Here is a 21,126-nt window from a genome sequence, read left to right as displayed (position 1 = left end):
TAGGTTAGGGGGTGTTAGGTTAGGAGGTGTTAGGTTAGGGGTTGTTAGGTTAGGGGGTGTTAGGTTAGGGGGTGTTAGGTTAGTGTACTGTACTTAGTTATTTAAATAGTTATTTGCGTTGTGGGTTTTGGAGGTTTAAAGGGTTAATTAGTTAAATAGGTTTATTGCGATGTAGGGGTTTTGCGGTTAAGAGGTTAATAGGGTAAATAGGTTTATTGCGATGTTGAGGTTTTGCGGTTTAGGGGTTAATAGGGTAAACAGGTTTATTGTGATGTAGGAATTTTGCGATTCATGGGTTAATAAGTTAAATAGGTTTATTGCGATGTGGAGGTTTTGCGGTTTAGGGGCTAATAGGGTAAATAGGTTTATTGTGATGTGGGGGTTTTGAGGTTTAGGGTTAATAGGGTAATTAGGTGTATTGCGATGTGAGTGGTTGACGGTTAAGTGGTTATTAATTTTAGTTTTAATTGCGATTTTTTGGGGAAGGTGGAAATATAGGTTAAGAAATGTTACGTTTATTTTTGGGAGGCGGTTCAGTCTAACCATTATTTATATAGTCACAATGCATATAGTGACTGTATAAAAAAATGTAGACACTGACATTTTTATTAATGCTTATTTTTTCTGTGTCAGTGTCTACATTATTGATACAGTAACTATGCATTGATACAGTATAAATTATGTGTGGGCGGAGTTACGGAAATTGCCAATCGCAACTTCCGAAAATATTTTACGGGGATAGGAATTAAAATATACATCAGTGTCAATCAAACACTACTACACGTTTGTGGAAAGCCACGCCTCTCGCTCTCGGGCAAATTGTGTGTGTCGCTCGCGACTAACCACGCCCCTTCCTCGTGCTGGTTAGTCAATTTAAATAATAAGTTAAAACTTTATCTGACGCAGTTAGGAAAAAGCAGTCTGTGAGGAGAGTTGTTGTAGAGAGAGATCAGTTAGATTAATAGCGGAACATCGTATTTAGTTTAATTTTTTTAACATTATTAGTTATTACAACAGCTTTTATAAAAGCTAAAGATAAGCCTGTTGTTTTTTATTTTAAACAGCTTTTTTCAAAGCTTAAAATCTTCACAAAAAAAAAAAGATTGGACATATTTTACCTCATAAGCTTTATAGAAAGCTAAATAACAGAACATAAATATAAGTTTTAAAAAAAAAAGTATTTAAAAAAAAAAAAGAAGTCTGTTGCTACATAAGTAGCTAAGTAGGGTATAATTTATATAAATATATTATTATAAAGTATACTCTTTATTTAAAAGGTATACTATTTTTTTTATAAAAAAAAAAAAAAATGGCTATAGTATTGCTACACCTGTAGCTTAAATTTTTATATAAAAGAGGAGTTACAAAATACGTTGTTTCTACATTTGTAGTTTAAAAAATAATTAGACTGCCCTCTCGGCAGGCTTATCGACTAGTATATATATAAAAACAAATATATTTCCAATATGAAAAATATGTAGTTGATAATTAAAAATATTTTATAAATATCAAAACAACTCTTACAGGAATAAGCCAAAGATAACTTAAGGGCTGTGTTATCTTCCCTGAACACTGTATAAGTTTAGATCATATACACTGAGAAGGCTTACCACAGCCAATGTCTTATCTATCCCTGACACGCCATGGCAACTGCATAACATGCAGGAAGAATGAAAAGGTTTGTATTTGAATCTATTCAATCTACCAATTGCATATTCTCACGTCAACTTTTGTTAGGGAACTTGCTGCATCATCTCACACAAGACTGAAGTCTACAGAATGTACAGTACTCCATGAATTGACAATAGTTTGTCAATTGGCCTCAGAAATATGCAGGAAAATACATATGGATCTATGTGGAATTGCTTAGACGTCATTAAGGTAACATTTGCTTCAATTTAATTTTATTATTATAATTATTATTATCAGGTATTTGTAGAGTGCCAACATATTCCGCAGCGCTAACAGCTTTTAACAATAAGGGTAAAGATTCATAGCGGCAAAGCTTAGGTATTGCTATGGCTTTCTATTCAGGCAGTATTTTTACTAACATGACAAATATTTTTAATGTTCAGGTCAACAGCATAATAAAGAATACAAATAGAAATAAAGACTCTATTATGGTGAACCGCAAATGAGAATCTATTTTGAAATAAGTTATTTTAAATCAGTCCTTTCATCTTTAGTTTCTGACTTATGCTGCATAATTATTTATATTAATTTTATGCTTATTAGCATGTCCGGAATGTTTTTCCCACCAAGAAATGTGGCAACTCAAGGTATTACCTATGTTTTGAATCAAACTTTCATATATTGTGTGTATCTGACACAATTTTGCAGAGGTAAGACTTAATACAAGTCCTTATGGAAATACTACATGTTCATTAAAATGAGTTTAGGGTGCTTTCTACACTGTTTTTGAGACACACTTTTTAAATTTATGACACTCCAAATTTTTTTTGAACATGCCTATGTCATCTCCAAAGACAACTTTATTTAATCTAGTGCTTGATCACAATCTTGCACTTGCTTTGGCAGCTAACAATTTCTGAACTTTAGATGGTATTGGCAGTGTAATTTTACTAAATACTAATGAGGAATTGTTATCTGGGTCATTAATCTCTTGATTTCATAATCCAAAAATGAAAGCACTGGATTAAGGACAAAGAAAATGGCAATTTGTGGAGGATTATCCAATTAATAATACTAATACTACTAATGAGTGATTATCAAGTAGTTTTACTGTAAAGTTCAATAAGTGAAAAATAACCATGTTAATGTGTTTGTTAAGTATTGAGAATTTGGATTGTGATTAGCAAAAGAGGACAGGTAAATGTCATGTATAGGACCATTTTCAGCAAAGCAATAATGAAAAAAGTGCTGCCAATAAACAATGACTGATCATGGTCACATAGACACTGAATATAGCTCCTCTGCAGCTGTTAAAGGGATACTGAACCCAAAAGCGGGAATGTAAGCTTACGAGTCGGCCCATCTTTGGTTCAGGACCTGGTTAGCGCTTGCTGAATGGTGGCTAAATGCAGACACCAATACGCAAGCGCTACCCACGTGCTGAACCAAAAATGGGCTGACTCGTAAGCTTACATTCCTGCTTTTTCAAATAAAGATACCAAGAGAATGAAGAAAAATTGATAATAGCAGTAAATCAATTGCTTAAAATTGCATGCTCTATCATGAAAGAAAAAAATCTGGCTTCAGTATTCCTTTCAAAAGAAGAAGTCCAAGAATCCAATGAGTAAAACGTATTATGTTTTTATTCCAAAGTTGCGTTAAAAACATATATCAATTAACATGGAGAAATGTTAAAGTGGGTGAAAAAACACCTAGAAATAAAGCTTGCGCATTTCGGCCGTAGCCTTAGTCATAGCTCATTCAGGACATACACAGCTGTGAGATTAAAAAGAACTTCCTTAACTGTGATTGGTCTAAAACTTAATAGGCATTGTTAACCCTATGCTGTACTAAGCAGTGTGTGAGTAAATACTATTGTCTACCTAGAACATATAATATCAACGGTTATCAACAAATAATGACACAATAAACAAGTTTGTTTTTAATGAATTTGAGAAAAGACCACTCAATGCACAATTCCTAAATAAATAGTAAGAAAATATATAATAATAAATAAAATAATGATATAGAGACAAATGCTCCACTGTCAGTGTAAACAAAACTTCACAATAGTTCAAATAATGTCTGCATATAGCTCTCTTAGCAACTTATTGTTGCAAAAGGAAGATAGATTAGCTGCACTACACTTAATGGTAAGTCCTAAATGGACTATAATAATATAAACTATTAGTGTGTGATATAGTTTAAAGCAGAAATAATGAAAACTATATCTGAGTTTCAATTAATGTTGGCTTCATTCCAGAAAAATAGTATGTGTAAAAATAATAAATAAGGGATGCATACTAATAAATGGCCTATTCCCAGTAATTTATCAAATCATACTGGGAATTTAGGCCCCCTGGTTGTCTGGTTTCCAAATGGAAAATCCAGTACATCTCCCTTTTGTACAAAAATTTCTCTTTATCACCGCCACTCTTGGGGGTGATCACTTGTTCATTTGCTTTCCATTTAAATGTTAGCAGACTTTTGTTGTGTTTAACCGCAAAGTGTTGAACAATAGGAGTAGTGGCTTTACCCACTTTAATAGAGCTGAAATGTTCCCGTATGCGTGATCTGATGTCTTTAGTGGTGAGTCCTATATATTGTATCTGACACTGAGTGCACTGTAGACCACATTACTGGATGAACAATTTAAACATCTCTCTATATCGTGTATTGTATGGTTAACTGTTGATAAAAAGGTGGATGTTATTTCAACATAATCACAGGGTTTACATTTATTGTGCCCACATTTAAACATGCCCCTGTGTGTTAACCATGAACTTGTTTCTCTAGATTCAGTTCTTAATTTAGAGGGGGATAAGGTGTTACCCAATGTGCACGCCCTTCTATATGAACACCTTAAACCATTGTCAATTGTGTTGACCAATTTGTCATCAGCTCTCAGCAAACCAAAGTGTTTACATACAATGCTACAAACTTGTTTGTACTGAGTGCTGTAGTTGGTCACAAATGTAGCTCCTTTGTGTTGAATAATTGTTTTGTTATTACTCTTTGTTAACAATGTATTCCTATCAACGTGTTTCACTTCACTCAACGCCTTATTTATGTCCGAATTCATATAGCCTCTTTGTTTAAGGCGTTCCACTAACTCCTTAGACTGACTCTCATATTCGGCTGTATCAGAACAATTTTTTTTTAAGATGTATTAATTGGCCTTTGGCTATCGCATATGGGACATGACGTGGATGGCAGCTTTTGCCATGCAGTAAGGTATTACCTAAAATTGGTTTTCTGTAACTATTAGTGACAATGCTGCCATCCTGCATGCCTCTCATTGTGATGTCCAAAAAAATAATGTCAAGAGGTTGAATCTCATAGGTAAATGTTAAATTAAGATCATTCTCATTGATCCAATTTACAAAATTCAAGACTTGGTTTCCACCCCGTTTCCAGACCAGTAAGAGGTCATCTATAAAGCGCTTATAGATGACTATATCATTGATGAATGGGTTATCTTGAGCATAGACGTGGGACAGCTCCCACCAACCTAAATATAGGTTGGCATAGGATGGTGCAAATGTAGCACCCATAGCTGTGCCACGTCTCTGAAAAAATAATTCCCCCTCAAATTCAAAGTAATTGTGGGTTAACAAAAACAAAGCCACCCTTAGCACAAACTCCTGGAACAGAAAAAGTAGATTGCTCCCTTAAAAAGAACCTCAGTGCCTGGATCCCTTTTGTATGTGGGATTGTGGAATACATTGATGCCACATCAATAGTGACCCATAGATAATCTGAACTCCACACCACATGTTTCAACACATTTAAGACTTGTGAGGTGTCTTTAAGATGGCTGGACAGTTGTAATAAAAAATGGTTGTAATACGGCATCTAGCCATTGAGATACATTTTCAGTGGAGGACCCAATGCCACTCACAATGGCCCTACCTTTCACCTCCTCCAAAGATTTGTGTACCTTTGTGTGAAAGATAGGAGTGACAGGGCGCTTGACCAAGAGATACTCAAATGTTTATCCAAAAATCCACTCTCCAAACCATCATCAAGGAGATTTTTAAGTTCCTTTTGAAAAAAACAAACAGGATTTTGATCAAGTTTGGTATAACTCTCTTCCTCAAGCAATTGCCTGTTCGCCTCCTTGACATAATCTGCCCTATTTAACATGGTAGTGTTAAATAGGGCAGAACCTCCCTTATCAGCTGCCTTCACCACCAGGATCTTATTCATTCGAAGAGACTTAAGAGCTGCCCTTTCTTTGGAAGATAAATTAGTTGTGGAATGGGTTTCTTGTGTCTTAAGGTTTATAAGATCTGTTTCTACTCTTCTGTAGAATGTCTCCAACACATTCCCTCTTGAGTGTATAGGATAAAATGATGACTGTTTCTTGAATCTACTGAGTTTAACTACTTCTTCTTTGGGAGATGTAATACCCTAATTTAGGAGACTATTCAAGTTAATTAAATCACATTGTTCTGAAAAGGATAATATCTCTCCCTCAGATGCTACCTCTTGGATTGTCCCAAGATCAATTATTTTCTGAGCCATGGAAATGTTTGCGTAATGTAAGGTTTCTTATTAGTCTATTAAAATCAATAATAGTCCCAAACAAGTTGAAATCACTTGTAGGGGCAAAACCTAATCCATAGCTCAGAACCCTTTCTTGCATAGGTGTTAAGGCAGTATCAGATAGATTAATTACTTGAAAAGTTAGTACCTCTGTTGGGACCTGTTTGTTCTCTGTGGATACTGTGGTTCTGCTGCTCTGGTTGCCCCCATTCCCCTGCCTTGTGAGGGAAAGGAAAAAAACCTGCTCAATGGCTTGTGTGTCTTGTACTGATCTACTACTGGCTCCTATAGGGCCTATTGGCATCTGTGTGTATCCTGAAATAATTTATTAGGTTTGTATGTCTGACTATGTTGATAGGTTTAACAACTTGTTGTGCATACTCATGGTAAGCCTGTTTGGTTTCAGTATTCCTTTAACATGCAAATAATTATCAAACAAAAATAGTGTTCAACTCCATCATATTATTAAAAAAACTAAGAAAATCCAGTGACCTAACAATAATAAAACTGTAAAATTGTTTAACCCCTTAAGGACCAAGGGCGTACAGGGTACATCCTACAAAAAATATCACTTAAGGACCAAGGACGTACCCTGTACGTCCTTAGAGTTTTCAAGCACTGGAAGCGATCATGATCGCTTCCAGCTGCTTTCATGGTATTGCAGTGATGCCTCAATATTTTTTAAGCATCCAATGCAGAGAGAGACACTCTGTGGCCCTCTCTGCATCGGCCAGCGATGGTGCCGATCATTTGTGGGTGGTAGCCATAGCAGGGAGGCGGGTGGGCGGCCCATCGCTGTTGCTAAATCCGGATTCGGTTCCTGAGTGTCCAGGATCGCACGGGGGGCAGGGCTCGGGAGCAAGCATGCACGCACACACACACACAGACATTAACGGTGTACAAGGAGGGAGAGGGAAAGGGAGAGGAAGGGGGAAATAAAATGTTTGATAGTGTATTGAGGGAGGGCAGCTGCACTACAGAAAATGGGGTGTTTAGTTTATTTTAGAAAAAAAGGCAAATTTTTTAGTAAACTGGGTACTGGCAGACAGCTGCCAGTACCTAAGATGGCAGCCATTAGGTCGAGGGGGGAGGCTGAGAGAGCTGTTTGGGGGGGGATTAGGGAGGTTGGGGGGGTATTGGGGGATCCTACACTTATAATATAACCTTTATTTTTATACTGGCAGACTTTCTATCAGTACTTAAGACTTAAGATGACGGTGACAATTGTGGGGTGGGGGAGGGAAGGGAGCAGTTTGAGGGGGGTCAGGGGGTGGGATGAGTCAGTTGGGAGGCTGATCTCTACACTAAAGCTAAAATTAACCCTACAAGGTACCTAATTAACCCCTTAACTGCTGGGCATAATACACGTGTGGTGCGCAGCAGCATTTTGCAGTCTTCTAATTACCAAAATAGCAATTACAAAGCCATATATATCTGCTATTTCTGAACAAAGAGGATCCTAGAGAAGAATTTACAACCACTTGTGCCATGATTGCACTAAATGTTTGTAAATAATTTCAGTGAGAAACCTAAAATTGGGAAAAAGTTAACTATTTCTTTTTTATTTGATCGCATTTGGTGGCATGAAATATACCAAAATTGGCCCAGATCAATACTTTGGGTTGTCTACTAAACTAAAGCTAAAATTAACCCTGCAAGCTCCCTACAAGCTCCCTCATTAACCCCTTCACTGCTGGGCATAATAAACGTGTGGTGCGCAGCGATATTTAGCAGCCTTTTAATTACAAAAAAGCAACGCTAAAGCCTTATATGTTTGCTATTTCTGAACAAAGGGGAATCCCAGAGAAGCATTTACATTTATGTTTGCCATAATTGCACAAGCTGTTTGTAAATCATTTCAGTGAGAAACCTAAAATTTGTGAAAAAGCTAAAAAAAATGTTTTATTTAAACGCATTTGACGGTGAAATGGTTGCATGAAATATACCAAAATGGGCCTAGATCAATACTTTGGGTTGTCTACTAAAAAATATATATATATTAATGTGAAGGGTTATTCAGGGATTCCTGACAGATATCAGTGTTTCAATGTAACTATTGCTAATTTTAAAAAAATATTTTGAGAAAAGCACAGTGCTACTTGTACTTATTGCAATGTAACTTGCGAAGAACATGTAAACATTCAGTATTTCTAAACTCAGGAAAAAAATTAGAATCTATTTAGCATGGGTGTTTTTTGGTGGTTGTAGATGTGCAACAGATTTTGGGGGTCAAAGTTAGAAAAAGTGTTTTATTTTCCATTTTTTCCTCATATTTTATCATTTGATTATAGTAAATTATAAGATATGATGAAAATAATGGTATCTTTAGAAAGTCCATTTAATGGCGAGAAAAACGGTATATAATATGTGTGGGTACAGTAAATGAGTAAGAGGAAAATTACAGCTAAACACAAACACCACAGAAATGTAAAAATAGCCCTGGTCCCAAACGGTCAACAAATGAAAAAGTGGTCTGGTCACTAAGGGGTGTCGTGAGTGAGCTCGTCTCAGGTGCAGTAATAAAGAGGTCCAGACCAGATATTTATCAAACAAGGGCTCACCTCAGGAGAGGTAATCTTTATTACACTGTTGCAACAGTGTCCCAGCACAAAAAACAGTAACGCAAGACTAACACATTTTCATATACATGCATTTTTATACTATTACAGTTCCTTACAAAGCAGAGAGCTAATTGGCTGATAATGATTGGCCAATAAATCTCACATGATTAGTGGTTACTAGGAAAGGGAAAAAAAAAACAGGTCCTCTATGTTAAAATTTGGGAGATATGTTTTCTTGGAATGTGACCAGAGGCTAGCTGGCTAATTGGATTGAGAAGTTGATACTGCACAGAGAAGCCTTGGATTTTACCTTGAGTTTCAGATATTTAAAAAAAACAATGTATGGGAGAAGCCATAACTTTAAGATGTACTGATATATACTTTTTAGGCTAAAAGTAAGTTGTTAAAGATACATCACTTATTAGGTCAGGAGTGAATTGCTGGAAAATACAGAAGTAATATATCTGCAGTTTCATAGAAGAGTTCAGTAAAAGAAAAGGAAAAGTTTGGTTAGACATATAAAATAATGAAAATAGAATAAGCAGCTCATAACATTCCTCCCTTTGATCGCAAACGTCAAAGTGCCGCGATCACAAAAATTAAATGTGACTCATGGCGGTTTGACAATCACAATGCTATTAGTACATGGGTGCTCGCGTCCAAGATGGTTCACAGGACTACAAGAGGGTAAGCAAAAACAAGGTAGGAGTGAAGTTATTAGGTAGTAGGCAATTCCGCTATTACCGGACGCTAGTCGCCATCGGGTGGAGTAGACAACTACCTAAACATTCCTATGCTGTAAATGTGTGTGTGGCATGACATATGTGTGTGGCATGACATAGTGCAGAAACATCCCCTCCCAGATTTATTAACAACAATTAACAATCCCCATCATTCTTGCAGAGTTGATAGCGAATAGTGGGTTATCAGGCAGTATCATGGCATGTTTGGGAGGTGAAGGAATTCTGCACCTGTGAAGGAAATATAGAGAGTGTAAGTATAAGGTAATGCAATATGAAATCAAAATAAAACAATACAGAAAGACAATGAAGAAATAGAAACCACAAGGGAGGGAAAAAGGAGTGGGTTATGGGTATACAGGCTACGACCGGGGTGGCCATCAAGGTAGATGATGGTCCATGGTCTCTCCGTGGCCAGTTTCCCAATGTAGGAAAGTTCTAGACGATCCCAGGGACGTAGTGCATCCTGCATAGGGATAAGACAGGGAATTTTAGGGCACAGCTGGTGGGTAGACAATAACATTGTAAGATCAAGAGGTCAAAAGAGACATAGAGTAGGAGAGAAGTAGGTGAACTCAGAAGAAATCAGGGTCAAGAGAGATCTCAACATGGTGGGGAGATTCAAAATAGATAGAGGGAAACAAGTATTTGGGAGAAGAATGAGACACAGTGAAAACATTCTTGCATGTAGAGATTAGACCAGGTACACATTGTATACAGCAACACATCAGGATAAGGCATACTATAATAACAATGCCATACAGAAAAAGGGAGTGTAACCATCCCAAATTAGGTAGCCAATCAAAGAGATGGTTAAGAATACCTCCAAGGCCAAATTTTTCATCAATCACATCTTGGACATCCTGGGATAGGGACCTAATAACTGTGAGATGGTGACTCAAATTAAGTGATTGATCAGTAACATAGGTACAACATTCTTTGCTCACAAGACTACACCCCCCTCCCCTCCTTGGGAAGCGAGGAAGTAATGAAGGACCATCCTATTCTGCAATGCTAGTTGTCTAAGCTGCTTCAACTCTTGGGCCACACTCTGAACAACTCCTGCACTCTCATTCATGAAGGTCTGTAGTGTCACAGATAACATGATGATGTCCTGATGATTCAGGTAGACACCAACGGCCGGGAGGATAGCTCGACCAGTTGAATCTCCAGCATACTGTTGGACAAGGGGGGGCAGTGAGCTTCCAGATTCACGTTTATTGCGAATTGGGCCCAAGGGCAGCACAGATGGCTGGGGTTACCACACCCAGGAAGCAGATGGCTGTAGAGTTACCAGGGAGGACTGACACCGCTGTCTGTCCACATATCAATACAACCCAGGGGGTGGTCTGCTGAGGAAAGATTGTACAAGGGATGGGGAAACAAAAGTACAATTGGGGCCCTGGAGGAAACAAAAAAGTGCAGTGAGATTATAATTCACAGTTAGGATCATACCAGAGGAATTTACCAGCCGGAAATGAGCGCCATTACTGGAGATTACATACTCACATAGGGAGGCACCCAACCGCACCGTACCTTGGCCAATTTCCCTGCAGATAGTACCATATGAGGTGCCTCCCAAAGAGATAAAATTACCTGATGGGTTGAACAATGGTGTACCTGGAGGAATAAAAGTAGACAAATCAAAGGTAAACAAATCAACATTGATACCCATAAGAGGAATACCCCTCTTATGATGAGTGGGAATGCGAGCACAAATATAACAATTGCCCTCTGTGTGATTGGCTATAGTTTGGAGTAGGACAACGTGTGAGTTTAGTCCCCATTCACCTAAAGAATAGTTCTCTGTGGACAATTGGGCATTAGGTAAATTATCATTATGGGGGAAAGAATCGTGGGGGTAAATAGGGGTTGTGGCAATTGTAGTTACAGGGGAACGTCAAGCAAGAAGGGGTGACTTTAATTTCTCAGCTACCCACTTCATAATTTTCAAACCACATTCACTAGTGGCGCTATGCAAATAGACTGGATAACAAACCCCTTAGGGCCTTTAAATACGAACTTTGAGTATAATTACTTGTTGAGTGCAGCTAGTAGTAGGAGGAAAAACTGCCACAGATACAAGGTTACCAGAACAAGAGTATTTAGTAAAGGGGTTAGGACAAACACACTGACCAGAAGACACATATTGGGAAGAGAGCATGGTCAAAAGTGTGACACAAAACAAAGGAGACATATTGAGGGGTGTTACTCAAGATATCAACAGAGGAGTGAGACAATGAAAATAAGAGTTAGAAAGACAGATCTTTCAGTTTCACTCATTCAGCTAGTGAGATTTCACTATTTCTGGTTAGTCTGAGTTTCAAACCCAGAAGGGTCTGAATTAATCAATCGTCGTCAGGGGTCTTGGTTACCCCTTCTTCAGAGGCCTTGGTTGCCCCAGCTTCTTCTTTCTTTGGCTTGTTGCAGGCTGCTTCTTTGTCTGGGCTGTATCTTTTACACCTGGAGTAGTGGATCCAAGAGTCGACCTCAGCAACTTTAATAGCTGTTGGAGTAGTCAGCAAAACCAGGAAGGGACCTTTCCAGAGAGGCTGCAGTGGCTTTTTTTGATAGGTCTGGACTAAAATGAAGTCACCTGACTGGAAGGGATGTGCAGTCATGTCCAATGGCAAAGACTGAGAGAGAGAGACATGTCTGTGGAGAGAATGTCTGCAGTTGCAAAAGATAAGCAGTTAGTTATACATCACCTACTGCAAGGTCAGGCAGGTGTAAGGTGTTGGCACTATACAAAGGAGGTGGCCTACCAAACAATAGTTCATATGGTGAGAGCTTGAGGGTCCCCCTATGGTTTGTGAGTACCAAACAGTGCTAGGGGCAAAGCATCTACCTATTTAAGGCTTACTTGAGAACAAATTTTTGCAATAGTCTGTTTTAGGGTCTGGTTCTTTCTTTCCACTTGGCCTGATCTTTCTGGATGCCAAGGGGTATGATGATGCCAAGTAAAGCCTAAGGCTAATGTCAGTTGCTGAATAATATTACTTGTGAAATGTGTTCCTCTGTTAGATTCAATTACTCTGGGAGGCCAAACCTGGGTATGAGTTCTTTTAGCATTCACTTGGCAACTTCTTGGACTTTCACAGTTCTTGTAGGAAAGGCCTCGACCCATCCAGTAAGTTGGTCCACTATCACAAGTAAATGTTTGAAACCCCTACAGGGAGGTATGTCAGAAAAGTCAATTTGTAAACATTCAAAAGTTTCAAATGCCCATGGGCATCCGCCTGGTGGGCCTTTAGGTTCCCCCCTTGGATTGAATTGAGCACGTCTCACAATTCAATACAACCCATTTTGCAGCTTGATGGAGGGGGGGGCAAAGTTGTGTGGTACCTCAGTGTGTTTGGTTATGCAGAAAGGATAGCATAAGAGAGAGGTGTGGTTGAGGTAGAGCAGGGCATCCATCTGGAGTGGACCAGATACCAAAAGTCACAGGTAACACCAAGAATAGTCCAGAGGTGAACAGTTTGTTCAGGAAGAGAAGTGTAAAGAGAGACAATGTAGTGTAAATGGCAGAGAAGCTGCATGCTAAGCAATTTGATCAGCATAACTATTACAAAGTGAAATGGGTTCCTGTGAGTGGGTGTGTGCTTTGCAATGCATGACAGAGATGGAAGTGGGTAAATGGATTGAGTCAAGGAACGCAGAAGCTTGTGGTGCATTGGCAATTTGGGTACCAGCAGAAGTTAGAAAACCCCTTAATTTCCATAATTGACCAGTGGCATATACAATCCCTAAAGCATATTTACTATCAGTGTAAATGTTTACTGACCTGTCCTTTGAGAGCTGACAAGCAAGTGTGAGTGCATGTAGCTCAGCCGCTTGGGCACTGTAGTGAGATGGGAGGGGCTCGGCCTCTATAACAGAATCTGTCATGACTACAGCAGAAACATTCACCATCCTCAAACTTCCATCACAGAACAGTGTCCAATCCAGGTTAGGTAGAGGCACATCAGAGAGGTCATCCCTTAGTTTGGAGGAAAAGAGAGATACAGATAAACAGTCATAGTGGGGGGTACCATCATCAGGTAGAGGTAACAAAGTTGCTGGGTTGAGAGAGGTACAGTAGAGGATAGTGATATTAGAAGGTACAAGAAGCAATGTCTCATACCTAGTGAGACGTTGGTTTAAAAAAAAATGTTGTGTATTTGTCTGACTGAGTAAGAGGTGTACTGCGTGTGGCACATAAATGTGTAAAGAATGTCCCTGTACAAGCTTCTTTCCTCTATTTTGGCATTTGAAATAGCTGATTTAGTCTGTGGTATACCCACCTATAGTAAAAGTTTTATACTGGAGTCTCATCTATCAATCAGCCTAAGTAAACAAGCCAGTAATAAGAAACCACACTCACAGGGGTGCAGGATAGTTAAAGGGACAGTTTACCCAAATTAAGAATAATTTTTAATTGAAACTGCTTGACATAGTTAAATATACTAGTGCTGAGCATACAATAAATTTCATTTTCTTTCTCTGTAAATATTTTTTGAAATCTCAGATTTTATATCAGTTTGCTTATACCCCTTTAAATATTTTTTTTTTCCTGCCTTCTGTGCATAGCACTTGCTCCACCCCCTGACTCCGTGTTGAGCAGTGAGCAGTTTTTTTTAGAGCTTGAATACATTCAGGTCAGTGATATCTAACTTATTTGAAGAGAAAAAGAAAACGTTTGCAACATGCAATTCCACTCCTGTATTAGAACAGACTTTTACACAGACGTGTATGTATTCAACTCAGAAGTCAAATCCACATCGGCATGAAGCCTCAATCAGCTGGAAAGCAAATGTAACTCTTTTTTTTTTCACTGTTAGTCTCACGGATTTTATATTATACTGAATATATATACAAGGAAAGGTCTGCACAAGGTGATTATGTAAGCAAACTATTGTAAAACAAACTAAAGTAAAAATATAGAAAATCATCCAGGTCTTATGCAATTATTATGCTCCCAGAGACAGGACCAGTAAACACAGCAGATTTGCATAATCAACAAATGCAAGATAACAAGACATAACAATAGCATTTAGTCTGAATTTCAAATGAGTAGTAGATTCTTTTCTAACACATTTCTAAGTTATGTATATTTCCACTCCCCCTGTACTATGTGATAGCAATCAGCCAATCACAAATGCATATACGTATAGTCTGAGTTCTTGCACATGCTCAGTAGGAGCTGGTGACTCAAAAAAAAATGTAAATATAAAAGACTGTGCACATTATTTTTAATGGAAGTAAATTGCAAAGTTGTTTAAAATTACATGCTGTATCTGAATCATGAAAAGTTTATAAAACCTGAGTGTCCCTTTAAATGTAAAGTGTGGGGAGTGATATTTAAATTTATAGTGTTAGCTGCGGATTATTTTTTATACTATGCAGCTTGTATAACAAGTCATTGAAAATACATTAATATAAAAACAATTTTACAGTGTACTGTCCCCATAAGGGCTGACCATTTATCATGTATATTACATATTCAACCTTATTGTCTTATTTACCATCAAAACTCCACCTCCCCACTGCATCGCAACCTGCATATACTTAAATATTTATTGCAAAAGAAACAGACCCAAATACATACATCTAATGACACACAGTCCATAATACAGCAAAGAAGCAGAACTCCAATGGCAAACAAGACAAGTTTTTTTACCTTATCTTTTCCACAAACATACTTAACCCATTAATCATATACAAGAAAAACTCTCATATTTACAAAAATGACACACACCATCGCACTTTCAAAGTCCTTAGCTACTTCACTTGCAGATATATTTTATATGCCTCAAACAGATGGAAACACATTAAATCTCTTATCAGCCCATACATAAAACAAATATCACTTAAAACTAAAACAAATTCTATTATTGGCGCACAAAATTAAGAACATACATATGACTTTAAAACCAAGTTACAGCAATTACAAGCAAATCCTTACGTCATCAAATTTCTTAGCTAAGAATCCCTGATACACACACACAGCTCCAGCCTGCATCAAACATGAAGGCCAGCTTTCTTTTGCAGCGATTGTACACAAAAATTCTTATCAACTCGCATACCTCAAATATTTCACTCCCAGCATTTATTCTAAAGCAATGTTAACATACATGAAACTTTTAGTAATACAGAAAACACATTTTCATTTGGGTTTTGACGTGTGCAACCCTACTATTCTCAAACAGATAATAGTAGTCCATCTGGTCAGGGCATATATCAACCAGAAGATTGCGGAGGGCAATTAATTTAGGGAGCTCAAAGGACCCAAATCTCGGCCACCTTAATTCAGGATCAAGGCTGAGAGTATAGGAAACTCAGAGCTCTGTGCACAAAGTATAAATTCTATTTTTTTTATAACCAAGCAGTACTGAGTTTTCCCTAATTTGCATATACTTTAACAAGGGGAGAGTCTTTGTCTACTTTAGACAACCGGGATCCCATTATTATATCCCTGTTCCTTAAAGTGAATGTAAATTTTGATGACAAAGTGCCCAGTCTACAAAAATTAGACCAAAAACAGGGGCACTTTAACTCCTCAAAATCCACACCTCACCTCAATCCCTAATCAAGTCCCTGCAGTTACCGGACGGACACTTCCTCAACGTCCCTGCTTAGCGGGAGAGATTAGCACTATAGTCAATTAAGTCCCTGCAGTTACCGGACGGACACTACCTCAACGTCCCTGCTTAGCGGGAGAGATTAGCACTATAGTCTCAAGTCACAATATGTCTTGGATCACTATTTCTGCCTCTGTAAAATCCCTACCACCTGAAACTTTATTTTATAGTGGGCTGGCACCCTAATGGTGTTTAACTGCCAGACAGATGTCCCACTGAATTTAATAGTGATCCAGTATATAAAACAAAAACAGGGTAAAAGACCCACAACATATATTACACGTACATGAACACAAAAGACAAGAAGACACTCACAGACTGGTCCAAGGGGTAGATTGTGTCCGTTGTTTGTGGTCTGTTCCTCAGGACGTACTCCCTTATCGCCCCCCGGGACTCCCTGGCCAACAAGACAAAACCTCCCACAGGTAAGCTATAGACCTGAATCAGATGGGTGCGCGCAGATGTTGGTTCCCAGCCAGGGAGGCACGGAAAGGTCGACCTGAAGTATGTCCCACCAGAGTCGCCAAGTTACTGTCGTGAGTGAGCTCGTCTCAGGTGCAGTAATAAAGAGGTCCAGACCAGATATTTATCAAACAAGGGCTCACCTCAGGAGAGGTAATCTTTATTACACTGTTGCAACAGTGTCCCAGCACAAAAAACAGTAACGCAAGACTAACACATTTTCATATACATGCATTTTTATACTATTACAGTTCCTTACAAAGCAGAGAGCTAATTGGCTGATAATGATTGGCCAATAAATCTCACATGATTAGTGGTTACTAGGAAAGGGAAAAAAAAAACAGGTCCTCTATGTTAAAATTTGGGAGATATGTTTTCTTGGAATGTGACCAGAGGCTAGCTGGCTAATTGGATTGAGAAGTTGATACTGCACAGAGAAGCCTTGGATTTTACCTTGAGTTTCAGATATTTAAAAAAACAATGTATGGGAGAAGCCATAACTTTAAGATGTACTGATATATACTTTTTAGGCTAAAAGTAAGTTGTTAAAGATACATCACTTATTAGGTCAGGAGTGAATTGCTGGAAAATACAGAAGTAATATATCTGCAGTTTCATAGAAGAGTTCAGTAAAAGAAAAGGAAAAGTTTGGTTAGACATATAAAATAATGAAAATAGAATAAGCAGCTCATAACAGGGTTAACCACTGCAAAGAGGTTACATATATATTTAGGGCTCCATTTATTAAGCAGTGGATGCTGCTTTGGAGACCCATCTTTTCTGGTCTGCTAGTAACGGAAGTTAACTTGTTCTTAACTTGTCCATATCATCCCAATCCGATCGGGGTGATTGATGACCCCTGCTAGCGGCTGATTGGCCACCAGTAAGCAGGGGGTGGCATTGCACAAGCATTTCACTAGAAATGCTAAATGCTAATGTTAAAGGGACAGTCAAGTCATAATTCAAATAGGGCATGCAGGGCCGGCACTTGGGCAAGACAAAACAGGCAGCCGCCCTTAGGGCGCCCCCAGCCGGAGGGCGCTGTAAGTAAGAGGTGAATCTGCATTGCATGGCTAGCGCCACATGAGGGAATATGTTTTCAATGCGGCTTCCTGCCTGTAGTAGTGGTGCGCACACAGTGCCTAGCTGCAACTTTAAATTTAGCTATGTGGGAGGGCGTAAGTTGCGCTCAGCCTATTTGTGCAAGAGGAATAGTGTGACAGTGTCTGTGGAGGCGGAGCCTGTCTGAGCGAGCAGGATATTGGGAGGTAGATGCCGCGGCCGCATGACTCAGTGACTGACTGAATAGAGCAGGATAATGAACTATGTGTGCCAGACTCCCGGGTTTTGTAGTTAAGGGGTAGGTGGGCTGTGGGAACTTAGTTGATGAGGATACGGTAGTCAACACCTTTACTCGTCAGTCTTTTGCAAATTGCAGTGACACAGGTGGCGGAGGTGTATAAAAATAGAGTACAACACAGCAGCACAATGAATATACTGGTTTTGTACTTTATGGCAAGGGGCAGTCATGGATTAGCAGGTACAGTGGAGGGTTATGTTAGTTGGCTGCTTATACCCCCTCTATAACTTATAGAGGGGGTAGCAAGGGGTTTAGCCTTTTATAGAAGGCTGTGAGCAGGGTAAATATACATCAGTCCTGTCAATCTGTGCATGGAAGGAAGCAAAGTTATAGTGTGTTTGTGTCTGTGGACAGAAGTTTCATTGCGTGAAAAGAGAAGTGTGGGTCACAATCATTTTTTTTTTGTGTTTTTTGAGCAATTCTCTTAAACCTCTTTATAATTATCAAGCATCTGCCTGTTCTGTAAATTGCAGATCACGAGTGTTGGGTGTAGATTCAAACTAGCTGCTATACACTGCAATATGTTTCTTTTTTAGTGAAAGGGTTAAATTAATCACGAGCGGGCTGGCCTTTCATCATTGAAGAGATACTATTATGTTCACAGGTGGGTTTTACACTACGCTGCCATCATGCTTCCAGTTCATGCAAGGATGCTGTAGTGAGAGAGTCTTATAAAGATGCTGTAGTCTTAGGTGAAGCCTTGTGGTACTGAGTGGGTTGAGGGTTTGTTGATGAAAAAAACAAAATTTATGCTTACCTGATAAATTACTTTCTTTTACGATATGATGAGTCCACAGATTTCATCCTTACTTGTGGTATATTAACCTCCTGCTAACAGGAAGTGGCAAAGAGCACCACAGCAGAGCTGTATATATAGCCCCTCCCTTCTCCTCCACCCTCAGTCATTCGGCCGAAGGTATAGGAAGAGAAAAAGGAAAGGCTAAAAGGTGCAGAGGTGACTGAAGTTTACAAAAAATATAAAGAAAAACTGTCTTAAAAAGAACAGGGTGGGCCGTGGACTCGTCATATCATAAAAGAAAGTAATTTATCAGGTAAGCATAAATTTAGTTTTCTTTTACAAAGATATGACGAGTCCATGGATTTCATCTTTACTTGTGGGAAACAATTACCAAAGCAATAGGACACGGATGAAAGGGAGGGACAAGACAGGAATCTAAACAGAAGGCACCACTGCTTGAAGAACCTTTCTCCCAAAGATAGCCTCAGAAGAAGCAAAATTATCAAATTTGGAAAATTTGGAAAAAGTGTGAAGGGATGACCAAGTCGCAGCCTTACAAATCTGTTCAACAGATGCATCGTTTTTAAAAACCCATGTGGAAGCCACAGCCCTAGTAGAATGAGCCGTAATTCTTTCAGGAGGCTGCTGTCCAGCAGTCTCATATGCCAGGTGGATGATACTTCTCAGCCAAAAAAAAGAGAGGTAGCCATAGCTTTCTGACCCCTATGCTTTCCAGAATAGACAATGAATAATGAAGATGATTGACGGAAATCCTTAGTTGCCTGTAAGTAAAACTTTAAGGCACGGACCACGTCCAAGTTATGTAACAGACCCTCCTTCTTAGAAGAAGGATTAGGACACAAGGAAGGAACAACAATTTCCTGATTAATATTCTTATTCGAAACAACCTTAGGAAGGAACTCAGGTTTGGTACGTAAAACCACCTTATCAGAATGAAATATGAGATAAGTCGAATCACACTGAAATGCTGAAAGCTCAGAAACTCTTTGAGCAGAAGAAATAACAACCAAAAACAGAACTTTCCAAGATAATAGTTTAATATCTATGGAATGCATAGGTTCAAACCGAACCCCTTGCAGAACTCGAAGAACTAAATTCAAATCCAGGGAGGAGTAATAGGTCTAAATACAGGCTTAAAGGGCAACTAAACCCAAAATCTTTCTTTCATGATTAAGATAGAACATACAAATTTAAACAACATTACAATTTACTTCTATTATTTATTTTGCTTCATTTTTTAGATATTCTTATTTGAAGAAAAAGCAATGCACATGGGTGAGCCAATCACATGAGGCTTCTATGTGCAGCAACCAATCAGCAGCTACTGAGCATATCTAGATATCAGCAACGAATATCAAGAGAATAAAACAAATTAGATAATAGAAGTAAATTAGAAAGATGTTTAAAATTGCATTCTCTTTCTAAATCATGAAAGAAAAAATGTGGGTTTCATGTCCCTTTAATTCTAGATAGAGCCTGACAAAAAGACTGAACATCTGATACATTTGCCAAACGTTTGTAAAACAGAATGGACAAAGCAGAAATTTGTACCTCTAAGGAACTTGCTGATAACCCTTTCTCCAATCCTTCTTGGAGAAAAGACAAAATCCTAGGAATCCTAACTTTACTCCATGAGTAACCCTTGGATTCACACCAATAAAGATATTTACGCAATATCTTATGAAAGATTTTTCTAGTGACAGGCTTTCTAGCCTGTATCAAAGTATTGATAACTGAATCAGAGAATCCTCGCTTCGATAAAATCAAGCGTTCAATCTCCACGCAGTCAGTTGCAGAGAAATTAGATTTGGATGTTGGAAAGGACCTTGAATGAGAAGGTCCTGTCTCAACGGAAGATCTGCATACCAAGTCCTGCATGGCCACGCAGGCGCTATCAGGATCACTGAAGCTCTCTCCTGTTTGATTCGAGCAATCACGCGTGGGAGGAGTGGAAACAGCGGAAACATATAAGCTAGACTGAACAACCAAGGTACTGCCAAGGCATCTATCAGTTCAACCTAAGGATCCCTTGACCGGGATCCGTATCTTGGAAGCTTGGCATTCTGGCGAGTTGCCATCAAATCCAATTCCGGTCTGCCCCATCTGAGAATCAATGAGGCAACTTAGAAAATCTGCTTCCCAGTTCTCTACTTCTGGGATGTAGATCGCTGACAGATGACAAGAGTGGGCCTCTGCCTAACTGATTATCTTGGATACTTCTATCATCGATAAAGGAACTCCTTGTTCCCCCCTGATGATTAACATATGCCACAGTCGTTATGTTGTCCGACTGGAATCTGATGAATTTGGCCGAAGCCAACTGAGACCACACCTGAAGTGCATTGAATATTGCCCTCAGTTCCAAAATATTGATTAGAAGTAGAGACTCCACTTGAGCCCAAACACCCTGAGCCTTTAGGGAATTCCAAACTGCACCCCAGCC

The 21,126-nt window shown here is 38.8% G+C and overlaps 1 protein-coding gene across 2 annotated transcripts in view; it reads left to right on the top strand.

Annotated features, from left to right (window-relative positions):
* The first annotated feature begins 1,781 nt into the window (after positions 1–1,781).
* LOC128666440 (platelet glycoprotein IX-like) overlaps positions 1,782–21,126 on the top strand; it is a 246,292-nt gene continuing 226,947 nt past the window's right edge. The window contains exon 1 of one of the 2 annotated variants that reach the window (XM_053721047.1): positions 1,782–1,881. The gene's annotated coding sequence lies outside the window, so the exon portion shown is untranslated. The remainder of the gene's footprint in view (positions 1,882–21,126) is intronic. The other variant, XM_053721046.1, reaches the window with a different exon arrangement.

The sequence above is a fragment of the Bombina bombina genome, chromosome 7 (assembly GCF_027579735.1).
Source record: "Bombina bombina isolate aBomBom1 chromosome 7, aBomBom1.pri, whole genome shotgun sequence".
NCBI classification, from domain to species: domain Eukaryota; kingdom Metazoa; phylum Chordata; class Amphibia; order Anura; family Bombinatoridae; genus Bombina; species Bombina bombina.
The sequence above is the reverse complement of the archived record's forward strand: the minus strand, read 5'-3'. Positions and strand labels throughout refer to the sequence as shown.